Here is a 15,751-nt window from a genome sequence, read left to right on the forward strand (position 1 = left end):
TGTCTTGAACACCGCGACAATACCACTCGTTACTTAGAATGTGGTGTCTTGAACACCGCGATAATTCCACATTCATACTGCACAAATAAATACATTATATATGCACACGCATAATTATTCCACTCACCTTACGCCTTCGGTGAATTGATAAACCAAGCTTTCAACTTCAAGGTAACGCACCTATTACATTATGCACATAAATCAATCATTCATCCAAGTTGGTCAACCAACTTATTTTCCATACAAGTGCCATTTGGCCCATAGTGCAAACGTGACCCATTTGCACCATTCATTCTAATACTAGGTCGGGATTTCGTCAAACCCTTAATAACAATTCGATTATGGTCTTAATACACCTTTTAACACAAGGTTATCACACTTTCGCACCCATTAACCCACCTAGGTCATCAAAGACTCATTTGATTCATTTCAAGGTTAACACACTCATTTGGGTCACTATCATACCCACATACACCCATTCACTTTAAACCCTAAGTGTGCTAGTGATTTACTATCATTTAAGACCCATATACATAATTTAACATTTCAAAACCCTAGGTTAGTCATCTTTGAGTCCTCATGACCCAAACTTACCCAAAGACCCCCAAAACACTAACAATTTGGGTTTTATGTTCATTACTAGCCCAAACCCTAGCCCTTAAACAATTAAAACAAGGAAATCAAGGTTGAGACTTACCACTACAATCAAAATGTAGCTAGGAACTAGATGAATAACTTTAGAACTCGCACTTAAACCCGATTCGACCTTCTTCTTCCTTGATTTGAGCTCTCTCACTCTAGAAACCCTTTTCTCTCTCTAAATTGAATTGGAAGAGGTGTGCTTGTTGGAGATGGAGTAAATGGTGCTCCAACACTGATCTAGGGTGTTTATTTCGTCCACAAAGTGGAATTACCAAAATACCCATTTGTAATGTCAAAAAACAAGACAGCTGGCCCACCAGTTAATCTGGAAGGCGTCCAGATTACTGGACGGCGTCCAGCCCTTCACAACAGGATGGCGTCCCACCATTTTGGACGGCGTCCCAACCTCCTGGGAAAACAGGATCTTACAAAAGAGACTTGGTTGACAAGTTTGCTGTGGGGATGTGTTTAAAGTCCACATAAATTTCTAATTATAATATACCCAATTTCCTTCTGATGAAAATCGAAAGTTGAATTCAATGTGGAAGGCTTATATTTAGAAATTTGGAGTACATAAATTTTGTATCATCCCATGGTAAGGCATGTACTCGGACCTGCTGAAGGTGGGTTAAAGTTTACCTTATTAAAGGTTCATTTGAAAAAAATGCAAGAGCGAGTGTATAACTGAAGTGAACTACCTATGTGAATGTGAAGTTTTGCAGCTTCAACAAAGTTTGGACTTTTGTTTTGGATACATTCATGAATGGATATTGACACATGGCTTGTAAAGTGTTAGGATAACTTTAGAGTATTTGAAAAATTATGTGTATGTTATTTTCATCTATTCAAATGGGTTGAATGGTTCAATTCTTAGAACACTCCGATTCTCGAATATTTAGAATGTGTAATGTATAAAGGTTGAAATTCAATCATCAAGATATTTTCATTTATGCATGAGTTTTGTTTTAATTGTTTAATTCTCATGAAACGAATTGCGTTAAACTGGGGAGGATTGTTGGAAATTTAGTGTAATTGAGAGACTTAATTTACACTCGTAAATGGGTTAGGAGGTACGAAGTGGACACTCATTAAGTGATAGATTACCCGGACCCAAAAGTGATTTTCCTTTATTTATTATCTTGACTTAGTCTACTCCAAGTTAATTTTAGCTTGTTGTCCAAGTTAAGTTATAGCTTGCTGTCCAAGTTAGTTTTAGCTTTAGGGTTAAAGCCAAAAATAGTCTACAAACTTACACAAATGTACCGATGTCGCCCACAAACTCATCTTCGTCCTACTGTCGCCTACAAACTTTCAAAAAGTGTACCAATATAAACAAATACTTTTAAAAAGTTTACCAATGTAAACAAAAATGACTTGCTACCGGCTAAACTGGTTAAAATCAACACGTGTCGTTCGTGGATTGGATCTTAATTCTTAAAAAAAAAAATTTATTAGGTCAAAATTAGTATGTAACATGTCAAAACTATAAAATGTTGATATTAGCATATTTTTTGAAAGTTTGTAGGCGACAGTAAGACGGAAATGAGTTTGTGGGCGACATCGGTACATTTGTGTAAGTTTGTAGCCTATTTTTGGCTTTAACCCTTAGCTTTATGTCTAAGTTTTAGTAAATATGGAAATGATAATTCTTATTTATGGAAAAGATTATTATCTTATGGAAAGGATAATTATTTTTTTATGGAAAAGATTATTATCTTCTGGAAAGGATTATTCTTATTTATGAAAAAGATTATTATCTTTACTACAAAGAATATTGTGGGAGATATTTATAGATAGTTAATCGGCCAATTGAATTGAATAAATCTTCTTCTATAATTACAGGTTCCTATAAATACATAGATAATTATTCATGTGAGGAGACACAATACAAAACCCTCAATACTCTTCTGCAAAGGGTTCTGATTTTCTGCTAAAAACAAGAACATCATCCATGTCTTATCCAAAAGTGATATTAGTGTAACCCAGACATTTAGGGTTGAATAATTACTTTTAAAAAGTGATACCACGATTCAATGATATATTCGGCTATCGATTATTTTACCCTACACGAAAATCTAAAAATTCCAACACGGACTTGAGACAAGGTTTTTTAATCGAGTTCGGGTCTGTGATTACCTAAACTCAGTCCAAACCCGGTCTGATATCATCCCTAGTGGGAACAATGCACAAAGAATGGCAATGAGATGACTAATTATGCACCAGCCATCACATTAGCAATCAAGAAACAACACTATGTGAACTTACATATTTATCCATGAGATTACATGAAAGCAGGGAAGTCGTTTTAATTAGTCAGCTTTAAATTGAAGAATTGTATGAAAAACGAGTTTTTGGCTTGTGGTGCCTAATGCGGTAGCAATGGTTAGATCAGCATCAATAATACATATCTTTAAAACGAAGTCAAAGATACTAATACTGTGACGCCCTGTATAAAACCATCGTGTACGAATCATCAACAACAGGATCATTACAAGGTCAAACACTATATGCGTTTTCAAAACAAGTTTGCATTCATGATAAAAGCTGGCGTCATAACCAACGTCAATTATTTTACAACCAAAAGTATGCTTCTATGACTAGAAGAAAAGATAATAGTACGTGACCCTTAGGTCATTACAAATCATTGTTCAAAAGTAAATAAGTTTATGAATGCAAGATAAACGTTCATGCGGTGACATCTCTAAAGCAGCGGGTGTCTACAGCAAGACTAGTACAACAGCGGAAGCGGCTAACCTTAAGCACCTGAGAAAAACATGCTTAAAAATATCAACACAAAGGTTGGTGAGCTATAGTTTAAGTATAACAGTATGTAAGGTAGGCCACGAGATTTCAGTGCTACAAAGAGCGTTTCAAAACAGTATGATAAAGTATATGTTTAACCGTGGGCACTTGGTAACTAACTTAATGTTTATAATCCCCCTGAAAGTACACTTGGCGAGTGCGTATGTTTACGAAGTATTAAACACCCATTAAATGCTAGCACTACTAGCCCGAGTGGGGATGTCAAACCCTATGGATCCATATCTAAGATTCGCGTTCACCGGTTCAAAACCAATGACTAAACGTTACCGAGCTAAAGGGAATGTTTATGCCGTTATATAACCCACACATATGTATAGTTTAAGTACTCGTGCCTAGTATGTAAAACGTAAAATGCGCATGTATTCTCAGTTCCCAAAATAGTTAAAGTAAAAAGGGATGCTATAACTCACAGTGGTAAAGTAGAGTCGGGAAGTAAGCAAGTATGTAGGTCCGGAAAGTCCTCAACCTAAGTTAAATAGTACTAAGTCAGTAAATCGTCCCAATAGGTTTAAATGTATGTAAATTAGGTCTTAAGGGTCATCATCAATCATCATTAAACAAAAAGGTGTAAAGTAAGTTTCGTTCAGGAAAAGAGTTTAAAACAAAGGCTGACTTCGATCAGTCACCGCAGCCTCTATACCTACTGAAATAAGGTGAGACTAGTGGCCATGGCTCCATATATGAGTCCTTTAGTTGTGGTAAAAATTCCAGAAGCAAACTCGTCTTTGTTTGACCGTGGCGACGGTTTAAGTGCGAGTAGGTCAGAATTTTCAGCACAACGTTAAAAGGACACAGTGACGTTCGGAGGGCCATAGATCCTAAACCGTAACTCGGAATAAGACGAGTCTTAAACGAAAAATTATCTACTCGAACAGAGATAACTGAAAATCAACTTTACAGTAGCCCAAGTATTCTGATCAGTTCCAGAGAATAATAAACAGTAGGTTCCGGTGGGTTCTTGGTGCTTGACGTTCATCACGGTTCTCATCCTTGATGCATATAGCTTCAAGTGTACAACTCGTTGATGTGTTTACATCATCTTTACCAAGTTTTGACCATCTTAACACAATTGTAAGTCTAAGATAAGTAGTACAACTCAATTAAGTATTGCAAGTAGTTTGATGAACCAAAGTTACATCAAGATCTTAGATCCGACACATACATGAACTATAAAAGTAATATTGAATTACAAACTTGAAAGTAAACTAACTAATCAAGATCTTAAGTTGTAGAACATAGTTCTTAGTTAGATCTTGAAGGTCCAAGACCCAAAAGTCTAGATCTAAAGTTATTAAGTTAAATCCTAAGTAATAACACTTGAATCTTTACTTTGATGAAGCCATAAGTTACAAAACTTAGATTTTCATCTTGTAAAGTGTATGTAAGCTTACAAGCTTTTGTTTATGACAAAATAAGTATACCATAAGCTATAGAACTTAGATCCATCACAAGTATATGAAGTTATAACTAAAAAGTTATACTTCCATGTTCTTGAACTTTTAAAGTTAACTTTAGTTCAAGAAAAATGAGATCAAAGCTAACTAGTAACACTTGACCAACAACATAAGAATCACGAATTCAAAAGATGCAAGAAATAATCTAAATAAACAAGTAACAAGTTCATGGTTGTTCATACTTTTAAAGATTCAAGCCAAAGTCTTGATCTTTAAGGAAGTAAACTTTAAGTTTACAACATGAACTTCAAGTAATGATTTACAACACATGAACTTACAATCTTTTGAAACATTAAGTGTAGAACATAAACTAGGAAGTTTTGTTCTTGTATGTTCTTGTAAATACAAGATAATATGAAGAATCTAACTAGAAAGTTTGATTCTTGTACTAGTAAGTAAACAACTAACAAAGACAAGTAACAAAACAACAACAATGAACAAGTAATTAAACAACAACATGAAACAAGTGATGATGATGATTATGTGTGTGTATGTTTCGGTTTTCATGAGGAAGAAAGGAAGAAAAGAAACCTTGTTACTTACAAGAATGGAGAGAAAGTTGAGAGGAAAATGCAAGTATTTTTTTTGTGTGTGTGTAAAAGTGAGAGAGTAAGATGAGGATACTAGTAGATAAGTTAACAAAATTTGAAATCAAAATCCACTCCCCAAGGGCCACAAGACCGATGGTTTTCACAAGTGTGGGGGGAAGGGAAGTGTCCACAAGGCTCTCGCATGTAATGGCTCAAAAAGATGGTTATTAGAGGTGTTTGCATGGGAAAGATGTGTAAGTAACAAGTAACTAGATTCCATGCACTAATCCATCTAGTTTAATCTTAAAAGTAATATTTGCATAAATAAAATGGGCTAATTAATCCATTAAGGTGAGTAGAGTGGGCTTCTAAGTCCACTAACACTAATAAAAGCCCAAGTTCAAGTAGTTAACAAATAAATCCAATAAAGCCCAAGTAATTTACTAGTAACCTTAGTTAATTAAAAATGATTAATAAAACTTAATCAAGAATGTAAATAATATATGAAAATATTATTCGTGTAATGTACGTGTGTCACAAAGACGTGTTGGGCAATTAATAGTCAATCACGGTAGCAAGTAAATGTATATAAACAATACATTCATTAAAACACATGTATTAATAATAACTATTAATAAGTAAACGCTGGAAAATCCAGGGTCGTTACATTACTCACCTGTTAAAGAAAATTTCGTCCCGAAATTTTAAGCTGAGGTAGATGGAGGAGCTGGGAAAAGGTGAGGATACTTCTGCATCATTTGATCCTCTCGCTCCCAAGTAAACTCAGGTCCTCGTTTGGCATTCCATCGTACTCGGACGATCGAAATCTTGTTGCGTTTCAAAGTTTTGACCTCACGGTCCATGATTTCAACAGGCTCTTTCACAAAGTGGAGTTTGTCATCGACTGTAAGTTCTTCCAGTGGTATGATAAGTTCGGGTGCAGCAAGACACTTCTTCAAGTTTGACACGTGGAAGGTAGGATGAACTGAGCTCAATTGTGTTGGAAGATCCAAATGGTAAGCAACGGGTCCAACACGCTCCAAAATTTCGAAAGGACCAATGTATCGTGGGTTCCACTTTCCACATTTTCCAAAACGAATCACACCTTTCCAAGGTGCAACCTTCAACATTACACGGTCACCAATGTTGAATTCAAAGTCTTTACATTTAAGGTCAGCATAACTCTTTTGACGATCGCGGGCAGTCTTAAGTCTCGCTTGAATCTGAGCAATCTTCTCCGTTGTTTCATGGACTACCTCGGGTCCGGTGATTTGCTTTTCGCCTACTTCGGCCCAACAAATAGGAGATCGGCACTTGCGGCCATACAACGCTTCAAAAGGTGCGACATTAATACTCGAGTGATAACTGTTGTTGTACGGGAATTCGGCTAACGGAAAATGCCTTTCCCAGGCCTTTCCGAAATCGATAACACATGCACGCAACATGTCTTCCAAGGTCTGAATCGTTCGTTCACCTTGCCCGTTGGTCTGTGGGTGATAAGCAGTACAATATATATTATTTCTTCGAGCGTTTTCCCGCCAAAATTAAAACATTAATCACAAAGTGTCTTTTTTAAATGTTCATATTTTCATCCAATCTATAATGTTCGTGAACAAAGTTTTTTCAAAAAACTAAAAAAGCAAAATTTATTTCTCCGCGCTTTCCCCCAATTGGTTACTTCCTCATTGATCCTACTATATATATATATATATATATATATATATATATATATATATATATATATATATATATATATATATATATATATATATATATATATATAGTAGGAATGTGTGTGTGTGTGTGTGTCAAATTAAGGTCGTAACATCTAATTTAAAGTAGCATAAACATCCTTCTAATCTACCTATAGTTAATATTAAAACTCTAAAACGATGACATCATAAATAACTAGTTTTCAAGTTTTAAAAAAATTACAAAAAAAAAAAACGTGAGAAATCTTGATGACGTCATTACCCTTTCATTTACGGAGGAGAAGCCTCATACACCTGGAGGAGTATTATTTCCTCTTCCTCAAACATAAGGTTTCAATGATTAAAATGAACCAATTAATCTATTTGTCTAATCAAATCGTTTTCCAAAAATCATTCAAGAGATTTATATATATCCTCTTCCTCTCCTTCAATCAATAATTTCTCCATCAATTCTCTTGATGAGGTATGTTTATTTTTTGATTTTCTTACATGTTTTATACTCTTTGATTTTAAATGTAAAATCGACAATACCTGTTGTGAAAATGATCTATTTATATTTTATAATGCAGGTTACTGACTTGAAATTGAAAATGATAAATCTCGATTTGTTTAGTTTTGGGTTTGTGTTTTAATATTTCTTAGTATAGGGTTTGATTTTGATTGGGTATGTGTTTCTGATACTGTCTATTCGAGTCGACCGTTAACTCCTATGATAGAAGCCTATTCGAGATGGCTAATCTCCAAAGATAATAGACTTATGAAAAGAGACTTTGGCTAAACCAAATAATTCATTCATTCATTCATTCATTCATTTATTCATTCATTACTATTTCAACAAAAGGAATACATATTTATAGCTAGGAAATAAACTAACTCTCCTGATAACTACGTACTACTAAACTACTATTAAATAACTAATGTCAACATTAAGGAGATCATGGGTGACATGCATGTATCCAGTTGCATGATTCAAGGAACATGGGCATGTCTCAATTTACATGCACAACTCCTGTACTAATTTCCAACTGCTACTAATTATGACTACTTCAACATTGGGCCATGCACCTAACTAATTTTGGGCTATAACATCTAACCGGGCCACTTCATGAACATATAATCCATTAATCATGTTAGTGGGTCTGCTTGTGATCTTGAATGTTCGTATCAATACCCACCCATTGAAAATCAACCTTGTACTCAAGTTTAGAGATATCTTCCACGGTGGTTTTCACGGAGGTCGTATGAACGGGCATCCAATCTCAACCAACAACTTTTCTTCAAACCACAAAATCGTCAGAATCTTCCACGGTGGTTCATTTGTAGTTTGAAGAACTACAAATTTTGGTGGTTTGTAAATGGGACCGGGATCAAATAATTTTGGGCAACTCATGCAAGCGTCAGAACCCACTAATATGGGTTGATCATGTTGCACCAATGGTAAGAACTCGGGAATGAGTATGATCATGTTATTGGCAAGGTGGGTGGTGTAAAGCGTCATAACAGGTGGGTTGTTAGTTGTGAGTGTAGGGTTGTCGGTTGTGATTGGCGGGCTGTTCATAGGGGTTATGTCATCAACAGAGGTGGAGATGATGGTTGCGTTGGTGGTGGTAACTTGGGTGGTGTTTGAGATGATAGGTTGAATCTGTGCGTTATTTTGGGTATTATCCTAAGATGTGGATGAAGAGAACGAAGTCAGTGGAGGTGTGGTATGTAGTGGCTGGACAATTTGTTTGGCAAGTGAGTCAATGTGGTTATTGATAGTTGAAGCTTGGGTGGTGATGGTGAGAGCTAAGGTGTCTAGTTTTTCATTTGTTATGTGGTAAGAAGCAATCAATTTTTTTATATTTTGTTGAGGATGGAGAGTAACTGATTGTTGTTTTTGTGTATTTGGTTGGCGTTGGTGATGGACTCCTCGAAGGAGGGAACGACTTGAAATGGAGGCATGGTAAGCAATGAAAGCACCAAATGATACGGTCTATTCGAGTCGAAACTCCTATGATAGAAGCCGATTCGAGATGGCTAATCTTCAAAGAAAATAGACTTGTGGAAAAGAGACTTTGGCTAAACCAAATAATTCATTCATTCATTCATTCATTCATTCATTCATTCATTACTATTTCAACAAAAGGATTACATATTTATAGCTAGGAAATAAACTAAATCTCCTGATAACTACGTACTACTAAACTACTATTAAATAACTAATGTCAACATTAAAGAGATCATGGGTGACATGCATGTATCCAGTTGTATGATTCAAGGAACATGGGTATGTCTCAAATTACATGAACAACTCCTGTACTAATTTCCAACTGCTACTAATTATGACTACTTCAACAATCGGCCATGCACCTAACTGATTTTGGGCTATAACATTTAACCGGGCCACTTCATGAATAGACAAACCATTAATCACGTTAGTGCGTTTGCTTATGATCTTGAATGTTCGTATCAGTTTCAATGTGGGTAATGACCCTAAAATTTCTAATTTTTGTTCTGCGGCTAAGATTTGTACATGTTTTACACTCTAGTTTTAAGATGGCGACTTCCATTTATTTGTTGTATTGGATATGTCAGGTTCCTCACAAACCTAATATATCCCGAAAGAATATCAGGTTCCTCACAAACGCTTATTTTCATAACTCCCATAAACCTTAATTTATTCATTTGTTCGCCATTGAGCTTATTCATTAACTAATTGATTTTATTTGTCATATTTATAGTTTAGTTATTTATAACTTTTTTTGGTTTTGTGTTTATGATGCAATGACAGTGGTTTTGACAATATTTCTCTCAAATTAACTAAAATTCATCATATCTTTGGTTCATCTCATGTAAGTTTTATCTTTATTTTTGTTTATCTTGAGAATTTATTTATATTGATAGTTGATTTTTCTTCGATATCATTTATGATTTTGATTCCAAGGACGTTGTAATGTATCATTTTGGTTATGGTTTTGTTTTGCATCAATGCTTCGAATAGTGTCATTAACTTCAATTTTGGAAGGCAAGGTCTGTAACTTCAATTATTTGCTTTTTTTCCGTCCACAATTTGATAAAATTAAACTTTTTAATTATATTTTATTTGTTTGTAGTTAAAGAATTGTTTTTATTTTTTGGTTTCGTGTTTGCATTTGTTAGACTCACGGACAGTGTTGTAAAAAACCCGATTACTCGCCGATTAATCTCCAATTAATCATTTTTAGGAACAATCCGTTTCGATTTCCAAAAATACGTTTAATTAAATTGTCAACGTCATTTAATGGATCAAAGTCGAATTTGGTAATCAAAGTCAGTCAAAGTAAAAAATGGTTAACATTTTAACATGAATTTAAACTAGAATTTTATAGTTATGAAGGAAAATGAACAATTTTAGACAATTATGTTAAAAATTATCTTTATATTTATGGTTTTTATCTATAGTTACACATATAATTATTAAAATTTAATATTTATATGTATACAGTACAATTCGATTAATCTCCGATTAATCCCCGAATTTCCGATTTATCCTTCCAAAGTCCCGACCGATTAATCCCCGAATAGCGATTTTTGCAACCTTGCTCACGGGTTTGATATTGATGCAATTAAATTTGAAGATGTTCTTCAAATGGAAGTAGTAGTCTAATTTTGATACGTTATGATGCTAATATTTTTTTTGTACTATCAAATCTGTTACCTTATGATTGTAATTTGATAAGAAATACGTTGACGTTTGAAATCTTTAAAGTTTATAGAGTAACTGAATCTGTAAATGTGGTCTGCCTATCTGATAATATCACATGTTTCTATACATCATTTTGAATTATCATATATTATAATTGGTGCTATACATCATTTTAGATAATGATGTTGGTAATTTGATTCTTAATGGTTATGTAGTTCAAGTCTAATATTTAGCAAAATTATAATGCAATGGCAGGGCTAAGTGCATTCGGGCAAGGAAGAAGCATATGTTGTGGTTATAGGAAGTCGTCTTGGTGGACTATGTTATGCAAGATTCTTGGCAATATATGGTAAGGATGTTCTAATTGACGGGTTATGAATTGTGGTGTTGTTTTATGTTAATGTGTTTTTGATAGTTGATTTTGAAAGTTGTGATTGTGATGACCGTTGAAACAAACAAAAAAAAGATTATGCTAATATAAAATCAATTTCAAAAATTTAAATTTGTTGTATCGTGTTCAGTGTGTATAGGGTTTCTTCATGTTCTTTTTTTTTTTTTTTTTTTTTTGCTTAAGTTCTTTCATGTTTTGTGTTAAAATTTCGACATTTTGTGTTAAAGTTTGTTTGCCCTGTTTAAATTTCATGTTTTGTGTCAAGGTTCTTGAATGCTTCATCAATTGTTTTTTACTTAGCAACTACAATCCATCAAGTCTTTCACCTTTGAATCTCATGAGTGTATATATTGCCCTTAAGTATGGAATCTGCTATCAAATGTCCCTCAAATGGTTGTTGAAATCATGAGTTTGGTCAAATGTTTGTGCTTACCATGGTTGTTTTCCCGTGTCACAACCTGAAAAGGCTTAGCTGCTTTTATCTTTGTTGGTTTTGTTAACTTGACTTTATATCTTTACTAGAGTTCATTTGAGGTGACTAACTAGAATGAAATTAAATTTTAATGATGGTGATTTAAAAACTGTATCTTAGGGATATCAATTATTTAGCTACATATATAAAGGCATATTTTAAAAGATTTAACTGTGTTTGAATGGCTGATTTGATTATAGATTCATGCTATTATTGAGATGACTCCTTCAAGAGTACCTTGCTAAGGTAAGTATATGACCCATTTACTTTTACTTTACTTTTTAAATCTCTATCAATGCAAAAGTTTATACATGATCTGTATGAAAAATATACATACGAAACTAAAAATTACAAGTAAAATACAAACATGCTATGTACTAACATAATCACAAATAGAAAACATGAATATTGACATGTAATATATAAGGATAAACATAAGCGTAAAATGATCAAACCGAATTGAAGGGTTGAACCGGGCTTGTGTTTGACACAATTCCCTTAAACAGATTCGACGTCTGTTCCCAGGGTACACCGGTTCAAAGCAGCGTGTACTGCCAGACGAGAGCACTTGCCAAAAAAAGAGACCGGAAGCGGGTGACCGAAGTTGTAGAAGAAGAAGCTGGAAAACGAATGTAAGAGGGTTATTTTTTGTTTGTGTGTTAGTTGATGCCTTTTTTTTTCTCAATACTAAACTTTGATATTTATCGTGCAAACAAGATCTCAAAAGGTAAGAAAAGATTTACAAAATCACACAAAATATATTTACAAAATCCTTGATTGATAAATCAAATTTTTTATGATTTGAAAAGGATTTACAAAATCACAAAAAAGATTTACAAAATCCTTGGTTGATAAATCTTTTAATTTCTTTCTTTGCACTTAGACTAACAACTTTGAGACGCGATATCTCATTCACCATTAACCCATTTTGGACACGCTTTAGTTCATTTAAAGCTCTCATTAGTGGCTACAAAACCCACTAAATAGTCGTTAATATATATCACTTTATTATATATTAATTTGTGTCCAAAAATTGGTGGAACATACTTTTCCAACAAATTTTCCAACAATCCCTCACATGAATGGAGATCGCTTCTTAGTAACAACTATCTTCTGATTAAATTTCAGCGGGTGAATCTTGCATACGATAAGTAGGTGTTACCCTTTGAACTTTTGCTTGTGAAAACGCACTTAGTCTACTGGTTCTGAGTAGACGACGATGTCTTTGAACTCGTCTGCCGTTTGTGTAGGCGACAATACGTTTCATACAAGACTCTCCCTGACAATGTCAAGTCCTCATAGTTATGTTTGTTATGGTCATGAACATCAGCCAGGTTCTGCTAGAGCTTATCAAGTATTGTGCTCCAACAATACCCTTCGAAGCGACCCCACTTCTCTCTCACATAGGTGATTCATCATCGAATGGCTACTGATTAACAATGCATAGTTATTTCAGTTGAATCATTAAAAGCCATGGGCTTATCCTCTTATATGTCACTTTTAAGAATGAACTAGGAAGTCTACTCATAATTAGTAAACTCCCTTTAAAAGATGTAGGGGTTGCTAATTAGTAAACTCCCTTTAAAAAGGTGTTGGGGTTGCTAGTTTAGTAATTAACTCCCCCACAGTGACTTCGTCAGTTCATACAAGTAGGTTGTCCTATTGAACTCAGATCTTGGGATCTCCAGTGAACTGAGTTGGGTTTTCCTTCATATAAACTTAGCCTTTCAGGAGCTTCAGTCCCATTCCCACGCACGACTTATACACTAACTCTCTGCTTAAGCCTTTTATCAGCGGATCCGCAATATTATCCTTTGACTTCACATAGTCAATAGTGATACTTCCTGTAGAGATTAGTTGTCGTACTGTATTATGTCTACATCATATATGTCTATTCTTACCATTATACATTGTGCTATGACCTCTACCAATCGCCGATTGGCTATCACAATGTATACTTATGGTCGACACCGGCTTAGGCCATCTGAGTATATCTTCAACGAATTGACGTAGCCATTCTGTCTCTTCACCAGCTTTATCTAAAGCGATGAATTCTAATTCCATCGTGGACCTAGAAATAACCGTTTGTTTAGATAATTTCCAAGATATAGAAACACCTCCAAGTGTGAATACGTACCCGCTTGTTGCTCTGGAATCATTTGTATCAGATATCCAGTTTGCATCACAGTGACCTTCAATCACTGCCGGATATCTGTTATAATGCAGCCTGTACTCTCGAGTATATCTTAAGTACCGAAGTAACTTTTTATACAATTCCAGTGAGATATTCATGGATTACTTGTGTATCTACTTAGCTTGCTTACAACATATGCTAAGTCTGGTCGAGTACAACTCATTAGATACATTAAGCAGCCAATAATTCTTGAGTACTCTAACTGGTAATAGGTTTTCCTCTGTTCTTAGCTAGATGTTGACTTGGGTCAATGGGAATTCTAGCTATATTAGAGTCATTACCATTGAACTTCTCAAGAATCTTATCCACATAATGGGTTTACTTAGAATAAGTACACTTTTGGTTCGTGTGATTTTTACTCCCAATATCACATCCGCTAAACCCATGTCTTTCATGTCAAACTTCGATTTCAACATATCTTTTGTAGATATAATCATCTTCTCATTACTACCAGCAATGAGCATATCATCTACATATAGACAAAGGATAACATATCCACTTGGTGTGTCTTTCACATATACACACTTGTCACATTCATTTATCTTAAATCCTGAATCAAGCATGACATTATCAAACTTCTGGTGCCATTGTTTAGGAGCTTGTTTTAATCCATATAAAGATTTAACAAGTTTACACACTTTCCTTTCTTGTCCATGCGCTAGAAACCCTTCGGGTTGTTCCATATAAATCTCTTCTTCTAGATTCCCATTTAGGAAAACGGTTTTCACATACATTTGATGTACTTCCAAGTTTCTAATGGCGGTAATGACAAGTACCAACCTGATTGAGGTTATTCGCGATACCGGCGAATATGTATCAAAGTAATCTAGACCTTCTCATTGTCTATAATCTTTGATCACCAACCTTGCCTTGTACTTATCAATGGTACCACCTGGCTCTAACTTCTTCTTGAAGATCCATCGATAACCTAGTGGCTTGCATCCCGGAGGAAGATCCACTAACTCCCAACTATGATTTTGTAAAATAGAATCTATTTCACTTTTAATGGCCTCCTTCCATTGAGGTCCTTCAGAGGAAGACACCACTTCACGGTAAGTTGTAGGTTCATTTTCAACCATGTAAGTGTGAAAATTAGGACCTAATGATTTTTCTATCCTTGCTCTTTTGCTTCATCTCAGCTCAAGCTCTTCTTCATCAGATTTTATTAGTTCCTCTTGAACTCGCTCATAAGGTGTCTCATCTTCAACACCTTTATCGTCTATTCTAGAAGAACTTCCACGTTCATTTGTAATGCATGGAAACACATTTTCAAAAAACGAAGCATTTCTCGATTCCATGATAGAACCTTTGTGTATATCCAAAATCTTGGATTCATGCACAAGGAATCGATAAGCCGTACTGTGTTCAACATACCTGATAAATATGCACTCAACAGTTTTTGACCCTATCTTTTGTGCCTTAGGTAGTGGAACATATACCTTCGCTAGGCACCCCCACACTTTGAGGTACTCATATGATGGTTTTCTTATCCACCATAACCCGTATGGGGTTTCATCCCTTTTCTTTTGGGGTATCTTATTTAAAAGATAGTTTGCTGATATGATGGCATCCCCCCACATTGACTGGCTTACACCCGAACTTACCAACATGGCATTCACCATTTCTTTCATGGTTCTATTCTTTCGTTCAGCAGTGCCATTTGATTGAGGTGAGTAAGGTGCAGTGAATTCATGTGTAATGCCATTTTGCACACAAAATTCAGCAAAAGGTGCAACATATTCACCACCTCTATCTATAACAACCCTCACATTTCCGTTCTGAAGTGACTAAAATGCCCTTAGGGTTTCACCAAAAAATTCTGTGTAATCAAATTAGGGTTGTTATCCATTACGACCAATGAACTAA

This window comes from Rutidosis leptorrhynchoides, chromosome 1 (genome assembly GCF_046630445.1).
Source record: "Rutidosis leptorrhynchoides isolate AG116_Rl617_1_P2 chromosome 1, CSIRO_AGI_Rlap_v1, whole genome shotgun sequence".
NCBI classification, from domain to species: domain Eukaryota; kingdom Viridiplantae; phylum Streptophyta; class Magnoliopsida; order Asterales; family Asteraceae; genus Rutidosis; species Rutidosis leptorrhynchoides.